The sequence below is a fragment of the Rutidosis leptorrhynchoides genome, chromosome 6 (assembly GCF_046630445.1).
Source record: "Rutidosis leptorrhynchoides isolate AG116_Rl617_1_P2 chromosome 6, CSIRO_AGI_Rlap_v1, whole genome shotgun sequence".
Taxonomy (NCBI): Eukaryota; Viridiplantae; Streptophyta; class Magnoliopsida; order Asterales; family Asteraceae; genus Rutidosis; species Rutidosis leptorrhynchoides.
This window is the reverse complement of record NC_092338.1, coordinates 169,207,566-169,232,406: the sequence shown is the minus strand read 5'-3', so window position 1 is coordinate 169,232,406 and position 24,841 is coordinate 169,207,566.

The following is a 24,841-nucleotide window of genomic DNA, read 5'->3' as shown; positions in this document are numbered from 1 at the left end:
GCTTGTGAAAGATGTAAGGATCTAAGAGTGGTGATTTTTGGTCATATCTCGAGTTGAATTTTGAGATTTCAAAATCAGAATATGTAATTAAATTTTGAATGAGTATGGTTGTTTTGATTTCTATAAAAGAATGTATATTGTTGTGAAAGTAGGGAGTATAATGGATGATTTGCTGAATCAGATTCGATGAATGTAACATATTATTTGTGAATTTATATATCTCTCGGGTATTACCTACCCGTTAAAAAAAAATTTCACAATTAATATTTTGTACAAAAAAAATTTTATTACAGTCTTTATGAAAATATATATATATATATTTTCTTCAGATGTAACATAGATTTAATGAGTTAATGTTAAATTAAACTCATTTGATTTATGGTTGAAACTAGAATTGAATAATTCCTAAAGGCTTTAAAAAGTACATAACTTTTACGCAGTATTTCTTTAATGACATTGAAATTATGAATCAATACTTCGTTATTTGTTGATGTATGATGTTCGGTTCGTGGAATTCTTGTGAATTTCGCAAAGTACGAATGATGTTATCTGAAAAGTTTCGGGTACATCGATGATGAAAGTGTAAAATCAAATATATACTTGATTTATTATGAATTGGAATTTGTTGAATTGCGACAGAGATTGTAGTTAACGCTGGTCAAGTTGCGGCTGAAGAACGTACATTATTGCATATTTGTAATATGAATTAACCGAGTAGTTAAGATTCACACACAATAGCTTAGCACGGAAAGATTTATTTCAAAATATATATATATATATATATATATATATATATATATATATATATATATATATATATATATATATATATATATATATATATATATATATATATATATATATATATATATATATATATATAATATACATATAATTTCTTCAGATGGAATGAGTTAATTCTTCATAACTCGTTGATACAATATACACGTTATTGATTCGTAATGATGTCAACAGTGATTCTTGAACTGACGGAGTTTATAATATTATCGGTGTTGTTGATTCGGATGTTGACTGTACTGACGATGCTGGTAACGCTGACGGTACTGTTGATGCTGTTGGTAAAGCAAGTTTAGCTTGTTAATCACACACCATTTTTGTCAGGGTTTCTACTCTTCCTTCTATTTGGTTCGCTTAACTGATTTATGGTTAGGGCTAGATAAGATAATCTCTAAGACTTTAGAGATTACATAATTGCCGCGGAATGTTTCTCCAATGAAGTTATGAATTAATACTTCGTCAGTTATTGTTGTTGGTACTCCTTGGTATCTATGGTGCGTATGAAGTTGATGCTCGTGGGACAGATTGTGAATTTGAGGTTTACGACGCGGTTGTGGTTGGAGGTGGTAATGGTACTGTTGGCATTGATGATGGTGGTACTGGTTATGCTGCTGATGCTGCTGCTGGTGTTTGTAATCTCTGCACCATATTCTCCAAAGCCACTACCCGAGCGCGAAGCTCGTTGACTTCTTCTATTACACCGGGGTGATTGTCGGTTCGGACGAGCGGATAAATAAAATCTAAAATTTGATTTAATATATAATCGTGACGAGATACTCTGGAAATGAGCGAGAACATGGTATTTCGGACAGGTTCACCGGTAAGTGCTTCAGGTTCTTCGTCAAGAGGGCAATGTGGTGGATGGAAGGGATCACCTTCTTCTTGTCTCCAATGATTGAGGAGGCTACGAACCCATCCCCAATTCATCCAGAATAGGTGATGACTGATTGGTTGATCTATTTCGGTCACACTGCTTTCGGAGCTTGAATGGGATTCCATTTCGGAATCTGAGTGACTTGAACTGATGACGAATTCCATTTCGTACGATTGGATAAAGGATTTTTTTTTTCCGATATGAAATGATTTTGGCTAACGGATGGTATTCTAATTACATAAAATATATATATATATATAGATCAAAAGATTTCGTAGATTACGGAGGACTTTGCGGGATATGTCAGGTAAAGTTTAAAGTAACAGATACGATAAGATATGATTTAGCAGATATGCTAAGATATGAATTTTTGTCTATACACTATTAATGCAATCAATGCAGCAAGACGTGTCTTAGACTAAAATGATAAGCAGGTAATTTCCTGAGGATGGTAAGTAGTTAATTTTCGACACAAAATGATAAGCAAAAATTTTGACATGCAGACACGGTCGAAGTCCAGACTCACTAATGCATCCTATCGACTTATCAGTTAGACACATTAATGCAGACCTGGTTCGCTAAGACCACCGCTCTGATACCAACTGAAAGGACCCGTTCATATACATTATAAACGATTCACAATAGTTGATTACATTGCGAGGTATTTGACCTCTATATGATACATTTTACAAACATTGCATTCGTTTTTAAAAGACAATCTTTCTTTGCATCGAAAATTGACAGGCATGCATACCATTTCATAATATCCACTATCCAACTATAAATTGATTTAATAATAATCTTTGATGAACTCAATGACTCGAATGCAACGTTCTTCGAAATATGCTATGAAAGACTCCAAGTAATATCTTTAAAATGAGCAAATGCACAGCGGAAGATTTCTTTAACACCTGAGAATAAACATGCTTTAAAGTGTCAACCAAAAGGTTGGTGAGTTCATTAGTTTATCATAATCATTTATTTCCATCATTTTAATAGACCACAAGAATTTCATTTCCAGTTCTCATAAATATACGTCCCATGCATAGAGACAAAAATATCATTCATATGGATTGAACACCTGGTAACCGACATTCACAATATGCATATAAGAATATCCCCATCATTCCGGTATCCTCCTTCGGACATGATATAAATTTCGAAGTACTAAAGCATCCGGTACTTTGGATGGGGCTTGTTGGGCCCGATAGATCTATCTTTAGAGTTCGCGTCAATTAGGGTGTCTATTCCCTAATTCTTAGATTACCAGACTTAATAAAAAGGGCATATTCGATTTCGATAATTCAACCATAGAACGTAGTTTCGATTACTTGTGTCTATATCGTAAAACATTTATAAAAGCAGCGCATGTATTCTCAGTCCCAAAAATATATATAAAAAGGGAGTAATGAAAACTCACCATACTGTATTTCGTAGTAAAAATACATATAACGTCATTGAACAAGTGCAAGGTTGGCCTCGGATTCACGAACCTAAATTAATTATATATAATTATGTGTTGGTCAATATTTGTCTAACAAATTAGGTCAAGTCATAGTGTACCACAATCCTAATGCTCGAGACTAATATGCAAAAGTCAACAAAAGTAAATTTGACTCAAAATAATTTCTAAAAATCTATACATGATTAATATATAGTTTAAATATCGTCGTATTATATTTTTAAATATTTTTAAAAGATTTATTAGAGTAAATAATATAATTTATTTATTAGTAAATAAAATTTTTATATTAAATTTATATAATAAAATATACTTTTATATATATTAAGTAATAAAATTTATAGGGTTCATTTAATATCATAAAGATAATATGATATGTATTATTAAAGTAAGTTATTACACGTAGTAAAATATGTTTGTATCACATATTTATTTGATAAAATAATATCTATAATGATAGTAAGTATAAGTTATATTATTTTGTAATAATAATAATTATTATAAAAATATCAATATTTATAATTACTAAGATGACATTATGATAAAACGATAATTCTACTTATGATATCTTTAGTATTTACGATAATTTTTAATATTATCTTTAAAATAATAATTCTATTTAAAATAATAATAATAATAATGATATTTTATAGTAACAATGACATTTCTATTAAAATGATAATTTTTGTTAAAATGATAGTTTTAATACTAACGATACTTTTAATAATAATAGTAATGATAAAAATAATAAGAAAGATAATTTTATCTAAATCAATATCTTATAATATTTTAATTTCATCATGATACTCTTACCCATTATTTTCTAATCGTTTCGTTTAATAGCTTTTAATCGTCTTTTATATCGTGTTCATAATAATGATAATAATAGTAATCAAAATAATTAGGTGTTACAAATATTTGTTTTAATTACACTAATATTAATAATGATAGTTACTATAACATTATTAACAATAATACTAATAATTATCTTAATGATAATATAGTAATAATAATAATAACAATAACAATAACCATTTTTAAATAATGATATATACATTAATAATGAGAATAATAATAATAATACCAATAATAATAATAATAATAATAATAATAATAATAATAATAATAATAATAATAATAATTGGATAATAATAATAATACTAATTATAACTTTAACGATAGGAATAATAAAAAAAATAACAATTTTTAATGATAAATCCTTTTTATTGATAAAGATAATAATAATAAGATAAAACTAGAACGACGATAAAAATGACGATAATAATAATCATTTTTAATAAAAATATCGAAAATTCAATTGATTATAACTTCTAATCCGTTCATCGAAACCATTCGATATCTAAAGGAAAAGTTCTTAATTTTTCTCTAGCTTTCCAAGGACATGCATATCTTATACCTTATCTCAACCGCAAGTGTAACTAATTCAAGATTCAACCTAACCTGTCTAAGGGCAATATCAAAAGTACAAGCATGCATAATCTTAAATACTCGAGCACTAGTCAGGGATACACTATTAGTATGTAAAAGTTAAATTATGAGTACTCACGTATCAATATTGAGATTCAATATTGCAGGAAAGGTACGTAGACGCAACGAAAATGATAAACACTATATTGACCTCACGAGCATACCCATGAACCATACTCAATCACCTCCATAGCTATAACCCATAATTTCCTTAATCCTATCCCACTCGAAAAACAATTTCGAAATCACTCGGACAGCACTCCGTCGTAATATTTTATGTATACTAATAATATCTTGAAATAATACGGAGTAAATATATATGTAAATCGATTGAGAGAGTTTAGAGAAAAATATTTTCAAGTTTCTATGAAATAATGAAACCTATTGAATTCTATTTATAATAGATTTTTGAATTATTAAAGTGAATTATTAAAGTATGAATTATTAAAGTAAATTATTAAAGTATGAATTATTAAAGTGAATTATTAAAGTATGAATTATTAAAGTATGAATTATTAAAGTGAATTATTAAAGTATGAATTATTAAAGTGAATTATTAAAGTTAAAGTAAAGTAAAAATAAAGTAAAGGTAAAGTTTAAGTATAGTAAAAGTATAAAACTATGTACGTATAATACGCGTATAAATATATATAATATTAATTTAAATCGTTATATATATTTAATAAAATAAAATATAAATATCGTTATCTTTATCATACTAGTTAAGTAATGAGTTGTCAAAAGTGGTTCTAGATATTTATAAAAGTTATACACGTTTTAATAATAAAGTTCTTTTTAAACTGAAAACATTTTTGTACGTTTGAAACTAAATAGATCAATCGAGTCTTTATGAGATTCAATCTTCCACTATCCTTTGTCTAGTTCTCAATGATTGACAATTTTTTCTTATTTATAAATCACTTTACCATTTTTCAAATATTGTTAAAATGGAAAGATTTCTCAAATCAACGTGGGCCTTTCAACAGCGACTTGTAATCATAATTCAATATATCTGATAATTCAATCATTTGATCTTATCTTCTAATTCCATTGATAAACATTTTAAAACAGATACAATCATATAAAGTATTTAATCTAATATTTTGTTTACGTTTCAAGTTATAATATATATACACATATACATATATAATCATATTCGTTTAATGGTTCGTGAATCGTTGGAACTTGGTCGAGGTTGAATGAATGTATGAACATAGTTTAAAATTCTTGAAATTTAACTTAACAAATATTGCTTATCGTGTCGGAAACATATAAAGATTAAAGTTTAAATTTGGTTGGAAATTTCTCGGTTGTCACAGCATGACTTACTGTAATATAATCACATTGATCAAGTGTCATTATATTATACTAATTTATGCTTCAGTTCCCAACACTACTTCAAAATATTCCTATTTTAAACTTGAATGTTTCAGAATTTAGAAACTAAAATAGTTTCTTTTATGATGTAATACAGATAGCGCGAAGAGGTAAATGATTTCAAATAAGAAAAATTAAGAAAATATCTTCAGAAATATGGAGGATATTTATAATGAAAGATATGATGATATTTTAGAATTTCTAATATCAGAGGATGATGAAGAATATTGTCCGCAGGGGTTTAGAGTCAGGAGCAAGGTATTCATTAATGACTTCAGCAGGTACTGAATCATTTGGATCCTTTGAAGTCAGGTTCAGTCTTTATAATTTGTCCACAGCCTCCTTCCTACTTTGCTCAATCCGTTTTCCAGTTCCAAAACTTCTCTTTTTCTGTGCTTTGCCAGTACACTTCATCATTATCATCCAGCTTTTACCATTTAAAGTCGTTTATAGTTTTTGCTGCTTCATCAGCATTTTTTTTTCCATTTTCGGAGAACCAATTCGTAGTTCGGAGTGTTTTTCAGAAACTTCACATTCAAATTAAGTCCAGAAGATAGACGTTATATATACACATATAACTGTTGGCGTAGACATGCTGCGAGATTTCAAAATACTGATTGCTAATTTCCAATGATTCGTATGGCAATTCTCATTACAAGATGCGAATGAGTAAATGATGGGGTTTCAATGAATAATTATAATGACTTTTTGGAGAGGCTAAAGTCAAAGGGTAATGAAGTTGTTGGTACATCTACTAATAATGTGGTGAAATGTAAAAGGTTCCCTGGTAATGATGGTGTATATCTCAAGGTTATAATAAGGTTAGTCTGACTGAAAAGTCGAAGTTGACTTGCTGGAGCTGTGACAAAACTGGCTACTTTGAATAGGAGTCGCAAAGTTATTTTTGCTAATAAATGCCAAAGAATCTGACACGGATACGTTGTTTAAACTTTTACTTTGGTTTCAAGAGTTTTTCGGGTACATAACTGTGGGTAACATGTGGTTGGATCATCATCTCGATTGCTCATCATTCGAAGTGTCTTCAGAAATTTTCGAAGGGTTTGAACACAGATTGTAATCGTTAACATACATTTGATATTCTAACACAGTTTTGAAGTCAAAATATAGCTTGTGAAAGATGTAAGGATCTAAGAGTGATGATTTTGGTCATATCTCAAGTTGAATTTTGAGATTTCAAAATTAGAATATGTAATTAAATTTTGAATGAGTATGGTTGTTTTGATTTCTATAAAAGAATGTATATTGTTGTGAAAGTAGGGAATATAATGGATGATTTGCTGAATCAGATTCGAAGAATGTAACATATTAATTGTGAATTTATATATCTCTCGGGTATTACCTACCGGTTAAAAAAAAAATTTCACAATTAATATTTTGTACAAAAGAATTTTATTACAGTCTTTATAAAAATATATATATGTATATTTTCTTCAGATGTAACATAGATTTAATGAGTTAATGTTAAATTAAACTCATTTGATTTACGGTTGAAACTAGAATTGAATAATCCTTAAAGGCTTTAAAAAGTACATAACTTTTACGCAGTATTTCTTTAATGACATTGAAATTATGAATCAATACTTCGTTATTTGTTGATGTATGATGTCCGGTTTGTGGAATTCTTGTGAATTTCGCAAAGTACGAATGATGTTATCTGAAAAGTTTCGGGTACATCGATGATGAAAGTGTAAAATCAAATATATACTTGATTTATTATGAATTGGAATTTGTTGAATTACAACAGAGATTGTAGTTAACGCTGGTTAAGTTGCGGCCGAAGGACGTACATTATTGCATATTTGTAATATGAATTAACCGAGTAGTTAAGATTCACACACAATAGCTTAGCACGGAAAGATTTATTTCAAAATATATATATATATATATATATATATATATATATATATATATATATATATATATATATATATATACATATAATTTCTTCAGAGGGAATGAGTTAATTCTTCATAACTCATTGATACAATATACACGTTATTGATTCGTAATGATGTCCACAGTGATTCTTGAACTGACGGAGTTTGTGATGTTATCGGTGTTGTTGATTCGGATGTTGACTGTACTGACGATGCTGGTAACGCGGACGGTACTGTTGATGATGTTGGTAAAGCAAGTTTAGCTTGTTAATCATACACCATTTTTGTCAGGGTTTCTACTCTTCCTTCTATCATTTTGGTTTGCTTAACTAATTTACGGTTAGGGCTAGATTAGATAATCTCTAAGACTTTAGAGATTACATAATCGCCGCGGAATGTTTCTCCAATGAAGTTATGAATTATTACTTCGTCAGTTATTGTTGTTGTTACTCCTTGGTATCTATGGTGCGTATGGCGTTGATGCTCGTGGGACAGATTGTGAAGTTGAGGTTTACGACGCGGTTGTGGTTGGAGGTGGTAATGGTACTGTTGGCGTTGATGATGGTGGTACTAGTTTTGCTGCTGATGCTGCTGCTGGTGTTTGTAATCTCTGCACCATATTCTCCAAAGCCACTACCCGAGTGCGAAGCTCGTTGACTTCTTCTATTACACCGGGGTGATTGTCGGTTCGAACGAGCGGATAAATAAAATCTAAAATTTGATGTAATATATAATCGTGACGAGATACTCTGGAAATGAGCGAGAAAATGGTGTTTCGGACAGGTTCGCCGGTAAGTGCTTCAGGTTCTTCATCAAGAGGGCAATGTGGTGGATGGAAAGGATCACCTTCTTCTTGTCTCCAATGATTGAGGAGGCTACGAACCCATCCCCAATCCATCCAGAATATGTGATGACTGATTGGTTGATCTATTCCGGTCACACTGCTTTCGGAGCTTGAATGGGATTCCATTTCGGAATCTAAGTGACTTGAACTGATGAAGAATTCCATTTCGTACGATTGGATAAAGGATTTTTTTTTTTTTTTGATATGAAATGATTTTGGCTAACGGATGGTATTCTAATTACATAGAATATATATATATATATATATATATATATATATATATATATATATATATATATATATATATATATATATATATATATATATATATATATATATATATATATATATATATATATATATAGATCAAAAGATTTCGTAGATTACGGAGGACTTTGCGGGATATGTCAGGCAAAGTTTAAAGTAACAGATACGATAAGATATGATTTAGCAGATATGCTAAGATATGAATTTTTGTCTATACACTATTCATGCAATCAATGCAGCAAGACGTGTCTTAGACTAAAAATGATAAGCAGGTAATTTCCTGAGGATGATAAGTAGTTAATTTTCGACACAAAATGATAAGCAAAACTTTTGACATGCAGACACTGTCGAAGTCCAGACTCACTAATGCATCCTATCGACTTATCAGTTTGACACACTATTGCAGACCTGATTCGCTAAGACCACCGCTCTGATACCAACTGAAAGGACCCGTTCATATACATTATAAACGATTCACAATAGTTGATTACATTGCGAGGTATTTGACCTCTATATGATACATTTTACAAACATTGCATTCGTTTTTAAAAGACAAACTTTCTTTACATCGAAAATTGACAGGCATGCATACCATTTCATAATATCCACTATCCAACTATAAATTAATTTAATAATAATCTTTGATGAACTCAATGACTCGAATGCAACGTTCTTCGAAATATGCTATGAAAGACTCCAAGTAATATCTTTAAAATGAGCAAATGCACAGCGGAAGATTTCTTTAACACCTGAGAATAAACATGCTTTAAAGTGTCAACCAAAAGGTTGGTGAGTTCATTAGTTTATCATAATCATTTATTTCCATCATTTTAATAGACCACAAGAATTTCATTTCCAGTTCTCATAAATATACGTCCCATGCATAGAGACAAAAATAATCATTCATATGGTAAACACCTGGTAACCGACATTAACTAGATACATATAAGAATATCCCCTATCATTCCGGGATCCTCCTTCGGACATGATATAAATTTCGAAGTACTAAAGCATCCGGTACTTTGTATGGGGTTTGTTAGGCCCAATAGATCTATCTTTAGGATTCGCGTCAATTAGGGTGTCTGTTCCCTAATTCTTAGATTACCAAACTTTAATAAAAAGGGGCATATTCGATTTTGATAATTCAACCATAGAATGTAGTTTCAATTACTTGTGTCTATTTTGTCAAACATTTATAAAAGCGCATGTATTCTCAGTCCCAAAAATATAAAGGGTAAAAAGACAAATGAAACTCACCATACTGTATTTCGTAGTAAAAATACATATAACGTCATTGAACAAGTGCAAGGTTGGCCTCGGATTCACGAACGTATCAATATTGAGATTCAATATTGCAGGAAAGGTACGTAGACGCAACGGAAATGATAAACACTATATTGACCTCACGAGCATACCCATGAACCATACTCAATCACCTCCATAGCTATAACCCATAATTTCCTTAATCCTATCCTACTCGAAAAACAATTTCAAAATCACTCGGACAGCACTCCGTCGTAATATTTTATGTATACTAATAATATCTTGAAATAATACGGAGTAAATATATATATGTAAATCGATTGAGAGAGTTTAGAGAAAAATATTTTCAAGTTTCTATGAAATAATGAAACCTAATAAATTCTATTTATAATAGATTTTTGAATTATTAAAGTGAATTATTAAAGTATGAATTATTAAAGTGAATTATTAAAGTATGAAGTATTAAAGTGAATTATTAAATTGAATTATTAAAGTATGAATTATTAAAGTGAATTACTAACGTATGAATTATTAAAGTGAATTATTAAAGTTAAAGTAAAGTAAAAATAAAGTAAAGGTAAAGTTTAAGTATAGTAAAAGTATAAAACTATGTACGTATAATACGCGTATAAATATATATAATATTAATTTAAATCGTTTAATAAAATAAAATATAAATTTGTTATCTTTATCATACTAGTTAAGTAATGAGTTGTCAAAAGTGGTTCTAGATATTTATAAAAGTTATATATGTTTTAATAATAAAGTTCTTTTTAAACTGAAAACATTTTTGTACGTTTGAAACTAAATAGATCAATCGAGTCTTTATGAGATTCAATCTTCCACTATCCTTTGTCTAGTTCTCAATGATTGACAATTTGTTCTTATTTATAAATCACTTTACCATTTTCCGAATATTGTTAAAATGGAAAGATTTCTCAATTCAACGTGGGCCTTTCAACAGAGACTTGTAATCATAATTCAATATATCTGATAATTCAATCATTTGATCTTATCTTCTAATTCCATTGATAAACATTTTGAAACAGATACAATCATATAAAGTATTTAATCTAATATTTTGTTTACGTTTCAAGTTATAATATATATACACATATACATATATAATCATATTCGTTTAATGGTTCGTGAATCGTTGGAACTTGGTCGAGGTTGAATGAATGTATGAACATAGTTTAAAATTCTTGAAATTTAACTTAACAAATATTGCTTATCGTGTCGGAAACATATAAAGATTAAAGTTTAAATTTGGTTGGAAATTTCCGGGTTGTCACACCTAACACATGTGGGAACCATCATTTGGCAACTAGCAGGAAATATCTCATAAAATTACAAAAATATGAGTAATCATTCATGACTTATTTACATGAAAACAAAATTACACATTCTTTCTATCTAATCCATATACCAACGACCAAAAACACCTACAAACACTTTCATTCTTCAATTTTATTCATCTAAGTGATCTCTCTCAAGTTCTATCTTCAAGTTCTAAGTGTTCTTCATAAATTCTATAAGTTCTAGTTTCATAAAATCAAGAATACTTCCAAGTTTGCTAGCTTACTTCCAATCTTGTAAAGTGATCATCCAACTTCAGGAAATTTTTCTTATTTACAGTAAGATATCTTTCTAATACAAGGTAATACTCATATTCAAACTTTGATTCAATTTCTATAACTATAACAATCTTATTTCGAGTGGAAATCTTACTTGAACTTGTTTTCGTGTCATGATTCTGCTTCAAGAACTTTCAAGCCATCCAAAGATCCTTTGAAGCTAGATCTATTTTTCTCATTTCCAGTAGGTTTATCCACAAAACCTGAGGTAGTAATGATGTTCATAACATTATTCGATTCATATATATAAAACTACCTTATTCGAAGGTTTAAACTTGAAATCACTAGAACATAGTTTAGTTAATTCTAAACTTGTTCGCAAACAAAAGTTAATCCTTCTAAATTGACTTTTAAAATTAACTAAACACATGTTCTATATCTATATGATATGCTAACTTAATGATTTAAAACCAGAAAACATGAAAAACACCGTAAAACCGGATATACGCCGTTGTAGTAATACCGCGGGCTGTTTTAGGTTAGTTAACTAAAAACTATGATAAACTTTGATTTAAAAGTTGTTCTTCTGGGAAAATGATTTTTCTTATGAACATGAAACTATATCCAAAAATCATGGTTAAACTCAAAGTGGAAGTATGTTTTCCAAAATGGTCATCTAGACGTCATTCTTTCGACTGAAATGACTACCTTTACAAAAACGACTGGTAACCTATAATTCTGACTATAAACTTATACTTTTTCTGTATAGATTCATAAAATAAAGTTCAATATGAAACCATAGCAATTGGATTCACTCAAAATGGATTTAAAACGAAGAAGTTATGGGTAAAACAAGATTGGTTATTTTTGCTTGTTGTAGCTACGTGAAAATTGGTAACAAATTTATATTAATCATATCCTAGGTAACTTATATTGTATTATACATGTATTCTAATATATTATGTAATCTTGGGATACCATAGAAACGTATGCAAATGTTTTGACATATCATATCGACCCATCTATATATATTATTTGGAACAACCATAGACACTCTATATGCAGTAATGTTGGAGTTAGCTATACAGGGTTGAGGTTGATTCCAAAAATATATATAGTTTGAGTTGTGATCTAGCATGAGACGTGTATACACTGGGTTGTGGACAGCTGACTTAATAAACTTAAAACATTAAAACGTATTAAAAATGTTGTAAATATATTTTGAACATACTTTGATATATATGTACATATTTGTTATAGGTTCTTGAATCGACCAGTGGCCAAGTCTTACTTCCCGACGAAGTAAAAATATGTGAAAGTGAGTTATAGTCCCACTTTTAAAATCTAATATTTTGGGATGAGAATACATGCAGTTTTATAAATGTTTACGAAATAGACACAAGTAAATGAAACTAAATTATATGGGTGAATGATAGAAGCCGAATGTGCCCCTTTTGCTTGGTAGCCTAAGAATTAGTAAACCGATCTACTAATTGACGCGAATCCTAAAGATAGATCTATTGGGCCTAACGAACCCCATCCAAAGTACCGGATGCTTTAGTACTTCGAATTCGTTTATATCATGTCCGAAGGATTTCTCGGAATGATAGGGGATATTCTTATATGCATCTTGTTAATCTTGGTTACCAGGTGTTCACCATATGAATGATTTTTATCTCTACGTATGGGATGTATATTGAAATATGAAATCTTGTGGTCTATTATTATGATTTGATAATATATAGGTTAAACCTATAACTCACCGACATTTTTGTTGACGTTTTAAGCATGTTTATTCTCAGGTGATTATTAAGAGCTTCCGCTGTTGCATACTAAAATAAGGACAAGATTTGGAGTCCATGCTTGTATGATATTATGTAAAAACTGCATTCAAGAAACTTATTTTTGATGTAATATATTCTTATTGTAAACCATTATGTAATGGTCGTGTGTAAACGGTATATTTTAGATTATCATTATTTGATAATCTACGTAATGCTTTTTAAACCTTTATAGATAAAATAAAGGTTATGGTTGTTTTAAAAATGAATGCAATCTTTGAAAAACGTCTCATATAGAGGTCAAAAACTTGCGACGAAATCAATTAATATAGAACGTTTATAATCAATATGAACGGCAAATTTTAGTTGGTATCCGAGCGTTGGTCTTAGAGAACCCAAAAAATTGCATTATTGTGTCTTACCGAGTTTGTTAGGATGCATTATTGAGTCTGGACTTCGGCCGTGTTTTTCTTCAAAAACGATTGCTTAACATTTTTTTGTTGGAAACTATATATTATTAACATGTAAATATTATGTGATATATTAATCTCTTAACGTGTTTGATATTGTGTGATAGATGTCTACCTCTAGTACAAATCCCATTGATTCACCTAATAATAATGAAGAGTCAAATATATTTTGGGAAGATTCACAAATTCCCGAAAGAGGAACCGGAAGAGGAGGAACCGGAAGAGGAGGAACCGGAAGAGGAGGAACCGGAAGAAGAGGAACTAGAAGAGGATAAATCGAAAGAGGAGGAACCAGAAGTAGAAGAGGTTCTGGAGGAAGAAATATTGATACCTATAGTAAATCGATTAAATAAAAGAAAATCCTCAACCAACGGACCAAAATTAATAATGGTCAATGGTGTTTCCGCCGAGGAAGCAAAATATTGGGAAGATTACCAATTTTCCGATGAATCGGATCCCGATGAGGATTCCGATGATGTTATAGAAATTACCTCGACCTAATTTAATAAAGCGAAAGAAAATAATAAGGGAAAAGGTATAAAAATAGAGAAACCCGATTCCAACCCCGATGAACTTTATATGTATCGACAACATCCGTATTTCCTAAAATGTAACAATGACCCGGGAACCTCGAAACCACCAAGTTTCTCTAAACCATTGTGGAAAACGACGGCTCGTATTAGAGGAACACCATATATTCCTAGAAAATTAGGAAAACGAACCAAGTCCGAAGAAGAGGAAACCAGTGATTCAGATTAGAGGGTTGTAATCATGTTGTGTATTATATGTATTGTAGTGTGCTTGTACTTTTATGTTCTACGTAAAAATTTCTTGTATTATTTGTAATTATTTTTTACGAATCTAATCCTTGTCTATTTTACAGTATAAAAACAAAATGAACGTTAAGGGTAGACAACCGAATATTTTAGAAGACCTACCAGAGGATATGATTGAGGAAATCTTGTCTAGAGTCGGTCAGAATTCATCAGCACATTTAGTTATGGCGAAATTAACTTGTCAAACATTCCTTAGTTTATAAAAGGCTTTCCTTTGATAGGTGGGGTATATCACACTGGGGAGACCGTAAGTTACGCCGTGTTTTCTTTAAAGCATTAAATGCGGGGAACCCAAATGCAATTTTACGCTACAGGTTAAGAACCTATTTTGACTCAACATATCCCAACATAGGATTTCGTGAATTAAAAAGACCTTCTAACATGCAACATAAAGAAGCATGTTATGCTTACGGGTTAGTGATGTTCGCTTCTTATCAAAGTGAGAAAAAGAACATCGGATTGCAACTTTTAAATAAGACCTTCCCACAAGTGACGGATTCAGTAGTTGGGGTGAGAAACAAGGTTTTTAGATTATTACAGATTTGTTGGACATTACGAAACCCTCGTCCTTTTGATGACATTACAACATGCTGCCTAGCCAATGGTCATAACGGTTATTTTTCACAAGACCAAGGATGGGAAGTCGTCTTAGTAAAAACAGAATGCATGACTTGTTTCTGGACTTATGAATTGCGTGTCTTTATTTCTTTTGCTGAACAACTTGCGTATTAACTAGATTTATCTTCAAATCTGTCCTGTATCAAAGTGTACTATATTTCATGTTATATGTAATACAGCGAAGTTGTAAGTTAGAAAAATATTTGTATGTGATATATTATTATAATCAGTTTTTTATATGGAATTTTAGTAGTTGAATTGTATATTAGCTACTAAGTATAAACTTAACGGGTAGGTAGTACCCAAATTTAAACATATAAAACGCTAATATGAAGAAAAAGCTTTTATAAATGAGTTCATACTATGCTACGAAATACTATTGACTACTCTTAATATTCTGTATGATTAACTTGATTCAGTTGGCTATTTTGAAGGAAATGGCACCAACTACTCGACACACCATGAATATGAGCGAAGAGGAATTTCTTACTTTTCTTGCTGCAAACATAACTGTAGTACAGGCTGCGCTACATACCAACAATAACTCTGAATCTAGCAATGCAGCTAACGGTGCAAGAAATCATGTAGGATGCACCTACAAAGAATTCACTGCCTGCAAACCTTTGGAATTTGATGGAACCGAAGGACCAATTGGATTGAAACGGTGGACTGAGAAAGTCGAATCGGTGTTTGCCATAAGTAAGTGTACTAAAGAGGACAAAGTTAAGTACGATATGCATACCTTCACAGCTAATGCGTTAACGTGGTAGAACACCTATCTTGAACAGGTAGGACAAAATGCTGCTTACGCACTACCGTGGTCGGCATTCAAGTAATTGATGAACGAGCAGTACCGTCCTAGAAATGAAGTCAATAAACTCAATGCAGAACTTAGAGAGTTACGAACACAAGGGTTCGACGTTACCACATATGAACGAAGATTCACAGAGTTGTGCATATTGTGTCCGGGAGCATTCGAAGATGAAGAAGAGAAGATCGACGCGTTTGTAAAAGGGTTACCAGTAAGGATTCAAGAAGATGTAAGTTTACACGAGCCCGCTTCTATACAGAAGGCAAGTCGAATGGCTCATAAACTCATAAATCAGATTGAGGGAAGAATTAAAGAGCAGGCAGCCAAAGAAGCCAACACGAAACAACTCAAGAGGAAGTGGGAGGAAAACGGTGACAAGAGTCACCAGTACAACAACAACAACAACAATTACAACCACAATCGTAACAACTATCCCAACAACCGCAACAACAATCGCAACAATAACCGCAATCCTAATAATAACTACAACAAACATCCTAACAACAACAACAACTACAACAACCGTTTCAACAACAATAACAATCCCAACAACAACCTCAATAACAACAACGGCAACAAAAACCAAAAACAGCCATGTCATAGGTGTGAATAAAATCATCAGGGGTTTTGCACGACATTTTGCAACAGGTGTAAAAGAAATGGTCATAGCGCGACAAAGTGTGAGGTCTACGGACCAAAGTTTAACAGAACTAAAGGAACAAATAATGTCGGAACAAGTAATGCCGAAACAAATAGTGTAGAATCAAGTAATACCAACGCTGTTTGTTATAAATGTGGAAAATCGGGCCACATTATTAGAAATTGCCAGAATCAGGGGAATACTAATGGGTAGGGCCGTGGAAGAGTTTTCAATATTAATGCGGCAGAAGCACAGGAAGACCCGGAGCTTGTTACGGGTACGTTTCTTATTGATGATAAATCTGCTTATGTTTTATTTGATTCGAGTGCGGATAGAAGCTATATGAGTAGAGAATTTTGTGCTAAATTAAGTTGCCCATTGACGCCTTTGGATAGTAAATTTTTACTCGAATTAGCAAATGGTAAATTAATTTCAGTAGATAATATATGTCGGGAGAGAGAAATTAAACTGGGGGATGAAACGTTTAAAATTAATTTAATACCAGTCGAGTTAGGGAGTTTTGATTTAATAATTGGCATGGACTGGTTGAAAAAGGTGAGAGCAGATGTCGTTTGTTACAAAAATGTGATTCGCATTATGCGTGAAAAAGGAAAACCTTTAATGGTGTACAGAGAAAAGAACAACGCGAAATTAAATCTTATTAGTAGTTTGAAGGCGCAAAAACTAATAAGAAAAGGTTGTTACGTCATTCTAGCACACATCGAGGAAGTTAAACCTGAAGAAAAGAACATCACTGATGTTCCCGTCGCAAAAGAATTTCCCGATGTATTTCCGAAAGAATTACCGGGATTACCCCCGCATCGATCCGTTGAATTTCAAATAGACCTTGTACCAGGAGCTGCACCAATAGCTCGTGCTCCATACAGACTCGCACCCAACGAAATGAAAGAATTACAAAGTCAGTTACAGGAACTTTTAGAGCGTGGTTTCATTCGACCAAGCACATCACCATGGGGAGCTCCTGTTTTGTTTGTCAAGAAGAAAGATGGTACATTCAGGTTGTGTATCGACTACCGAGAGTTGAACAAACTTACCATCAAGAACCGCTACCCACTACCGAGAATCGATAACTTATTTGATCAACTACAAGGCTCGTCTGTTTATTCGAAGATCGATTTACGTTCTGGATTGTGATGACCCGGGAATTTCCGACCAAATTTAAACTTAATCTTTATATGAATTCGACACGATAAGCAAAGTCTGTAAAGTTGAGTCTCGAAAGTTTTGAAATCTATACTCATGTAATCAAATTACCCTTTAACCATGTCTGACGATTCACGAACAGCTAATTGTAAATAAATATGTAAATGCATATATAGATATAAAAAAAATAGATATATGTATATATATAATATTTTGAATTAATAAAGTATACTCTAATTAATTGAAACTTAGAATGTAAAAATAACAAATAAAACAATTAAGTTATTATGAATATATCTAAATATATATGTTGCTATAAAATATATATAAATATATAAATATCAACTATTTAGTGAAAGTCATCACATAAAATAATATTACATAAATCGTACATAATATTATATTAAATTACAAATTTGAATATAATTAAAATATTAATATTATTACCATTAAAAATTCATCATTTTTATTATTGTTAATACTGATATTAATATTTGTAGTAGTACTTCTAAAATGAAATATATATAAGATCCAAGTTGTATTATTATCAATAATAATATTAAAATTATTATAACTAGTATTATCATTTGTATCATTAATAAATATTTTTATTATCATTATTATAATTACTAGAAAATAACACAAATTTAATCATTCTATCATTAAGAATATTATTAATATTATTTTTGTGATTAATAATAATATTATTATTGTACTAGTATTATTATTAGTTAAAATATTAAGAGTATTATTATTATTTATTATATTTATTAGTGTAATATAATTATTATTAACATTATTAGAAGCAATATTTATATATAATGTTTAATTACTTATAGAAATTGAATACTGAATATAATTTATAAAACATAAGGCAAATCTCGTACAGATGGTTACACATCACGATCACTTTATTTTTTTTGTCTCTAATCCTGATCCAGAATCGAATTAAGTCACAGAAGTATCCAAAATCAGTTGAAGGTCACATTCATCATTTAATTTTTTTATATATATAATTTTGTTTTTATTTAATTCTCTGTCGACCTGGATAACCCCACAAATCCTATAGATTGTCCTTCTAATTATTCCACAGTCGTTTATATATCACTCTCAATCATCCAGTATAATGTATTCATTGTAATTCATGAAAAATCAATCAAAATTTATAAGAAACCGATGAACACCCCTGTTCTTGTTAATTTTTTAAAAACTTCGAATTTGAATGAAACTCTAAAATGTAATAATGTGGTTCTGTTAGGAATCCTTTATTAAATCTTTCTGCAAAATTTTGTGTTTCAATTCTTTCAAACGCGGTCGAATTTTGAAGTCAAAGGTTAAATGTAAAAAGTCAAACATATGAACAATGATTAAATTCGAGTTCATGATTACGTTTCAAGTCCAATTGATGCATCATAAAGTTTCTAGGAACGAGTTAGAGTATATTTTATGTTAGAAATTTCGTCTGAAATGATTTAGAAATTAAAAAGTGATTTTGACTTCATCTTGTTCATGTCGAGTCTGTTACAGCTCGATTTTCAATCTCTCTGTTGTAATTAAGTCTAACAACTGTTAAAGGTCATTTCTGCTTTAGTAAAGAACCTAAATCGTTTGTAATTGGTGGTTTTGATGGTTAAATTGTTTGGTCAATTTTGGAAATTGGAGATGGAAGTTGAAACAAGTTTAATACGGGTTATATAAATTAAGAGTGAAGATAATTCAGAAAAACAGAAACAGCTTGATGGTTAGGAAGGTATTCGGGAGAGCGAGAGGTCTCGGGTTCAATTCTAGGCGTGGGCAGTTTTCTTTTTCTTTAGGGTTTCATCAAAGGTAGTCCCATGTTTTATTATTATTATTATTATTATTATTATTATTATTATTATTATTATTATTATTATTATTATTATTATTATTATTATTATTATTATTATTATTATTATTGTTATGATTAGTTATTGTTATTGTTATTACTAATGCAGATAGTAAATATTATTATTGTTAGGATTATAAATACAAAACTGAATATTATTATTATTATTGTTAAGATGAGTATTATTATAGTTATCATATTGAATTTATTATTATTATCCTTAAAAATTAGTATTAGCATTATATTTATCATTACTTTCATTGTTATTAATAATAAATGTTATTAATAATATTACAATTAATATCACTAAAATAATTATCTATATCAATATGATTATTATTATAGTTAAGTTAATTGTTAGTAAAACTATAAAATGCGAATATGTATTATTACTATGTAATTACTAACATCATTATCATAACTATCACTAATGGAAAAATTAATATTTTTATAGTTATTATTATTAATATCATTATTATTATTATCACTAATAGAAATAGTAACATTATTACTTTCTTAGAAAACTAAAGTATTATAATTATTACCATATTTAATATTGTTGTAATTAATATTTTCATTAGCAACCAAATGATATATAAATAAATATATAAATATATTTAATACATATAACATAACAAAATTTATATTTTTATATACAAAATGAGTATAGGAAACATATACATATATTACTAATATAAATATGATATAACTAATAAATTCACATAAATATAATTGTTCGATTTCAAATATGTGTATTAATATATATATATATATATATATATATATATATATATATATATATATATATATATATATATATATATATATATATATATATATATATATATATATATATATATATAAATGATATAGGTTCATGAATCCAAGGCTAACCCTACATTGTTCATTTTGTTCAATGTCGTTATATGTATTTTTACTACAAAATACAGTATGGTGAGTTTATTTATTCCCTTTTTATATATATTTTTTGGCTGAGAATACATGCAATGTTTTAATAACTATTTTACAATATTTGTATGCGTGAGTTAATTTATTCCCTTTTTATATATATTTTTGGGCTGAGAATACATGCAATGTTTTAATAACTATTTTACAATATTTGTATGCGTGAGTTTCATTAATCCCTTTTTAAATGCTTTTGCAATATATATTTTTGGGACTGAGAATACATGCGCTGTTTTTATAACTGTTTTACGAAATAGACACAAGTAATTGAAACTACATTATATTGTTGAATGATCGAAATCGAATATGCCCCTTTTTATTAAGTCTGGTAATCTAAGAATTAGGGAACAGACACCCTAATTGACGCGAACTCTAAAGATAGATCTATCGGGCCCAACAAGCCCCATCCAAAGTACCGGATGCTTTAGTACTTCGAAATTTATATCATGTCCAAAGGAGGATCCCGGAATGATGGGGATATTCTTATATATATATTGTGAATGTCGGTTACCAGGTGTTCAATCCATATGAATGATATTTTTGTCTCTATGCATGGGACTTATGTTTATGAGAAATGGAAATATGAAATCTTGTGGTCTATTAAAATTATGAAATGATTATTTATGTTAAACTAATGAACTCACCAACCTTTTGGTTGACACTTTAAAGCATGTTTATTCTCAGGTATGAAAGAAATCTTCCGCTGTGCATTAGCTCATATTAGAGACATTACTTGGAGTCATTCATGGCATATTTCAAAAGACGTTGCATTCGAGTCGTTGAGTTCATCAAGATTATTATTAAGTCAATTATAGTTAGATGTATCATGAAATGGTATGCATGCCGTCAACTTTCGATGTAATGAAAGATTGTCTTTTCAAAAATGAATGCAATGTTTATAAATGTATCATATAGAGGTCAAGTACCTCGCGATGTAATGAACTGTTGTGAATCGTTTATAATCGAGATGGACTTCGTCCGGATGGATTAGGACGGGTCTTTACAGTTGGTATCAGAGCCACTCATGTACCGTTGGGGGTGGTGGGGCAAACCTCATCGAGGACGATGAGTCCCTAAAGGGGGGTGAATGTAACACCCTAGGCAAATCCCACATCGCCCATGGACATGAGTGATCATGGGATTATAAGGTAATACTCACGCTTAAATGACACAACGCGTTTTGGGACCACAGGCAGAGCAGATGTGTGAGTACGCTGCAGTTAAGCGTTCTCGGGCGAGAGCACTACCAGGATGGGTGACCTCCTAGGAAAGTGCTTCTCGTGTGTGGTCGCCAAGAAAAATCCGTGCGCCTGCGGGCAAAGCGGACAATATTGTGGTCATCTTAAGCTGAGGTGTTACAGAATGGTATCAGAGCAGAAGTCTTAGCGAACCAGGTCTGCATTAGTGTGTCTAACTGATAAATCGTTAGGAGGCATTAGTGAGTCTGGACTTCGACCGTGTCTGTATGTCAAAAGTTTTGCTTATCATTTCGTGTCGAAAATCATCTGCTTATCATCCTTAGGAAATTATCTGTTTATCATTCTTAGTCTGGACATGTCTTACTGCCTTTATTACATAGACAGTGTATAGATAAATTCATATCTTAGCATATCTGTTATTGTTACCTTTACCTAACAGCTTCCGTAGATTCCTCCGTAACTTATGGGATTTTAGTATTATATATGCATATGTAAACTATGTATTGCAGGGTACTAATCTACATCCTATAATCTATTTCTTATCGAAAATCCTTCATCTGATCGTACAAGATGAATCCTTCAACCAGTTCGAGTCCCTCAGATTCCGATAGCTATTCCGATAGTTATTCTGACAGCTATTCCGACATAGATATTTAACTATGCTCCGAAAATAGCGTCATCAGCATGAATAAACCAATCAGCCATTATCAATTCATCTGATGGGTTCGTAGTCGACTTAATTAATGGAAACGCATAGAAGGCAATCCCTTCCACCAACCGAATTCACCTCTTGACAATGAACCTGAAGCGTTTACCGGCGAACCTGTTCGAGACACCATTTTCAGTCTCATTTCCAGGGTAACTCGACAAGATTATATTCTATCCACAATTCTAAACCTTAATCATCCGCTCGTTCCTACAATTATCCTGGAATAATAAGTCAACGAACTTCGCGCTCGAATAATCAATTCGGAGAATATGGTACAAAATGTACCAGCTTCAGCAACAACACCGGCACCAACAGTACCATCAAAAACAGCATCAGTACCATCAACAATCCATGCTTCGACATCTCATTCTGTACCTCGAATATAATTATTGTTCTACGAATCGTTCTACATCATTTATCTTCGTTCGACATGGTGATTATGTAATCTCTAATATGTTAGAAATTATATATTCTTGTTCTAACGATAAATCAAATGAGTTTAATATCTTATTGACTCATTAAATCCATGATTACATCTGAAGAAAATATATATGTATTTATGTTTTCAAAAAGATTGTAATTAAAAATTCTTTTGTACAAACTGTTAATGGTGAAAATATTTTTAACGGGTAGGTAATACCCGAGGAATATTTAAATTTCACATTAATAAGTTACACTGTATATTCTTCGAATCTGATTCAACAATTATTCACTATCCTATTTACAACCACCGAGATACGTATCCGTTCACCAAAGAATAACTATTTTCATTCAAATTCAATTCCATATTTAAATTTTGACCTATCAGAATTCAACAAGTGGCATAATGAAGAAATAATGGACACAATAAAACTTGATTAGAAACAGACTAATTAACAATATTAAATTTTGTTAAGAATCCACGCTAATAAAATCCTAGCTAACTGTTCCTAGCTAACTGTTAATTCCGTATTACATTTTATTTATCGAAATTTAATTATCGCAATTTTTTTTTTCGCAATTTAATTCTCGCAATTTCATTTATTGTTATTTAATTTCTGTTATTTACTTTACGCACTTTATTTATCGTTATTAAATTTCTGTTATTTATTTTACGCACTCTAAATATCGGGACACGTATTCAAGTTTTTGACATATCATATCGACGCATCTATATATATTATTTGGAATCACCATAGACACTCTATATGCAGTAATGATCGAGTTCTCTATACAGGGTTGAGGTTGATTCTACAATAATATATATAGTTTGAGTTGTGATCGAGTCTGAGACGTATACGGGCCAAGACACGTATTAATTAATTCAAATATTATATATATTAAACTATATATATGAATTATTGGACTGTCAACTGTGGACTATCGACTGTGGACTAATAACATTAAACAATTAAAATGAATTAAAATATTGATTATAACATATGAAACTAAACAATTCTTCTAGTTTGCCACTTGATTTCATTCTAAACTTCATTAGTATCTTGACGATTACAATCTGCGTTCAAACCATTCATGATTCTTGAAAACACCTCAATCGATAGGATGAACCAACCGCACTTCATTTACGGGAGAAAAGATTGATGCATATAGTTATGCACCTGAAAACACTCGGAACCTGAGTAAACGTTTAACACGCAGCTATGCTAATTCCTTTAGCGTTATTATTACCGAAAATAACTTTGCATCTGCTGCTCGAGATAGCCAGTTTTGTCACAGCTCCAGCAAGACAACTTCGACTTTTCGTACGAAACAACCTTATTATAACGTTGATATATACGCGTGCTCTTTTATTGTTACCAGGGAACCTTTCATATTCCACCATATTACCATCAGCGTTTAATCATCTAAAAACACAATTTTCCTGAAACCACCTCGGATTAATAACCGATGATTCAGATATCATAGCATTAAATGAAGAGGAAACAGAAAAAT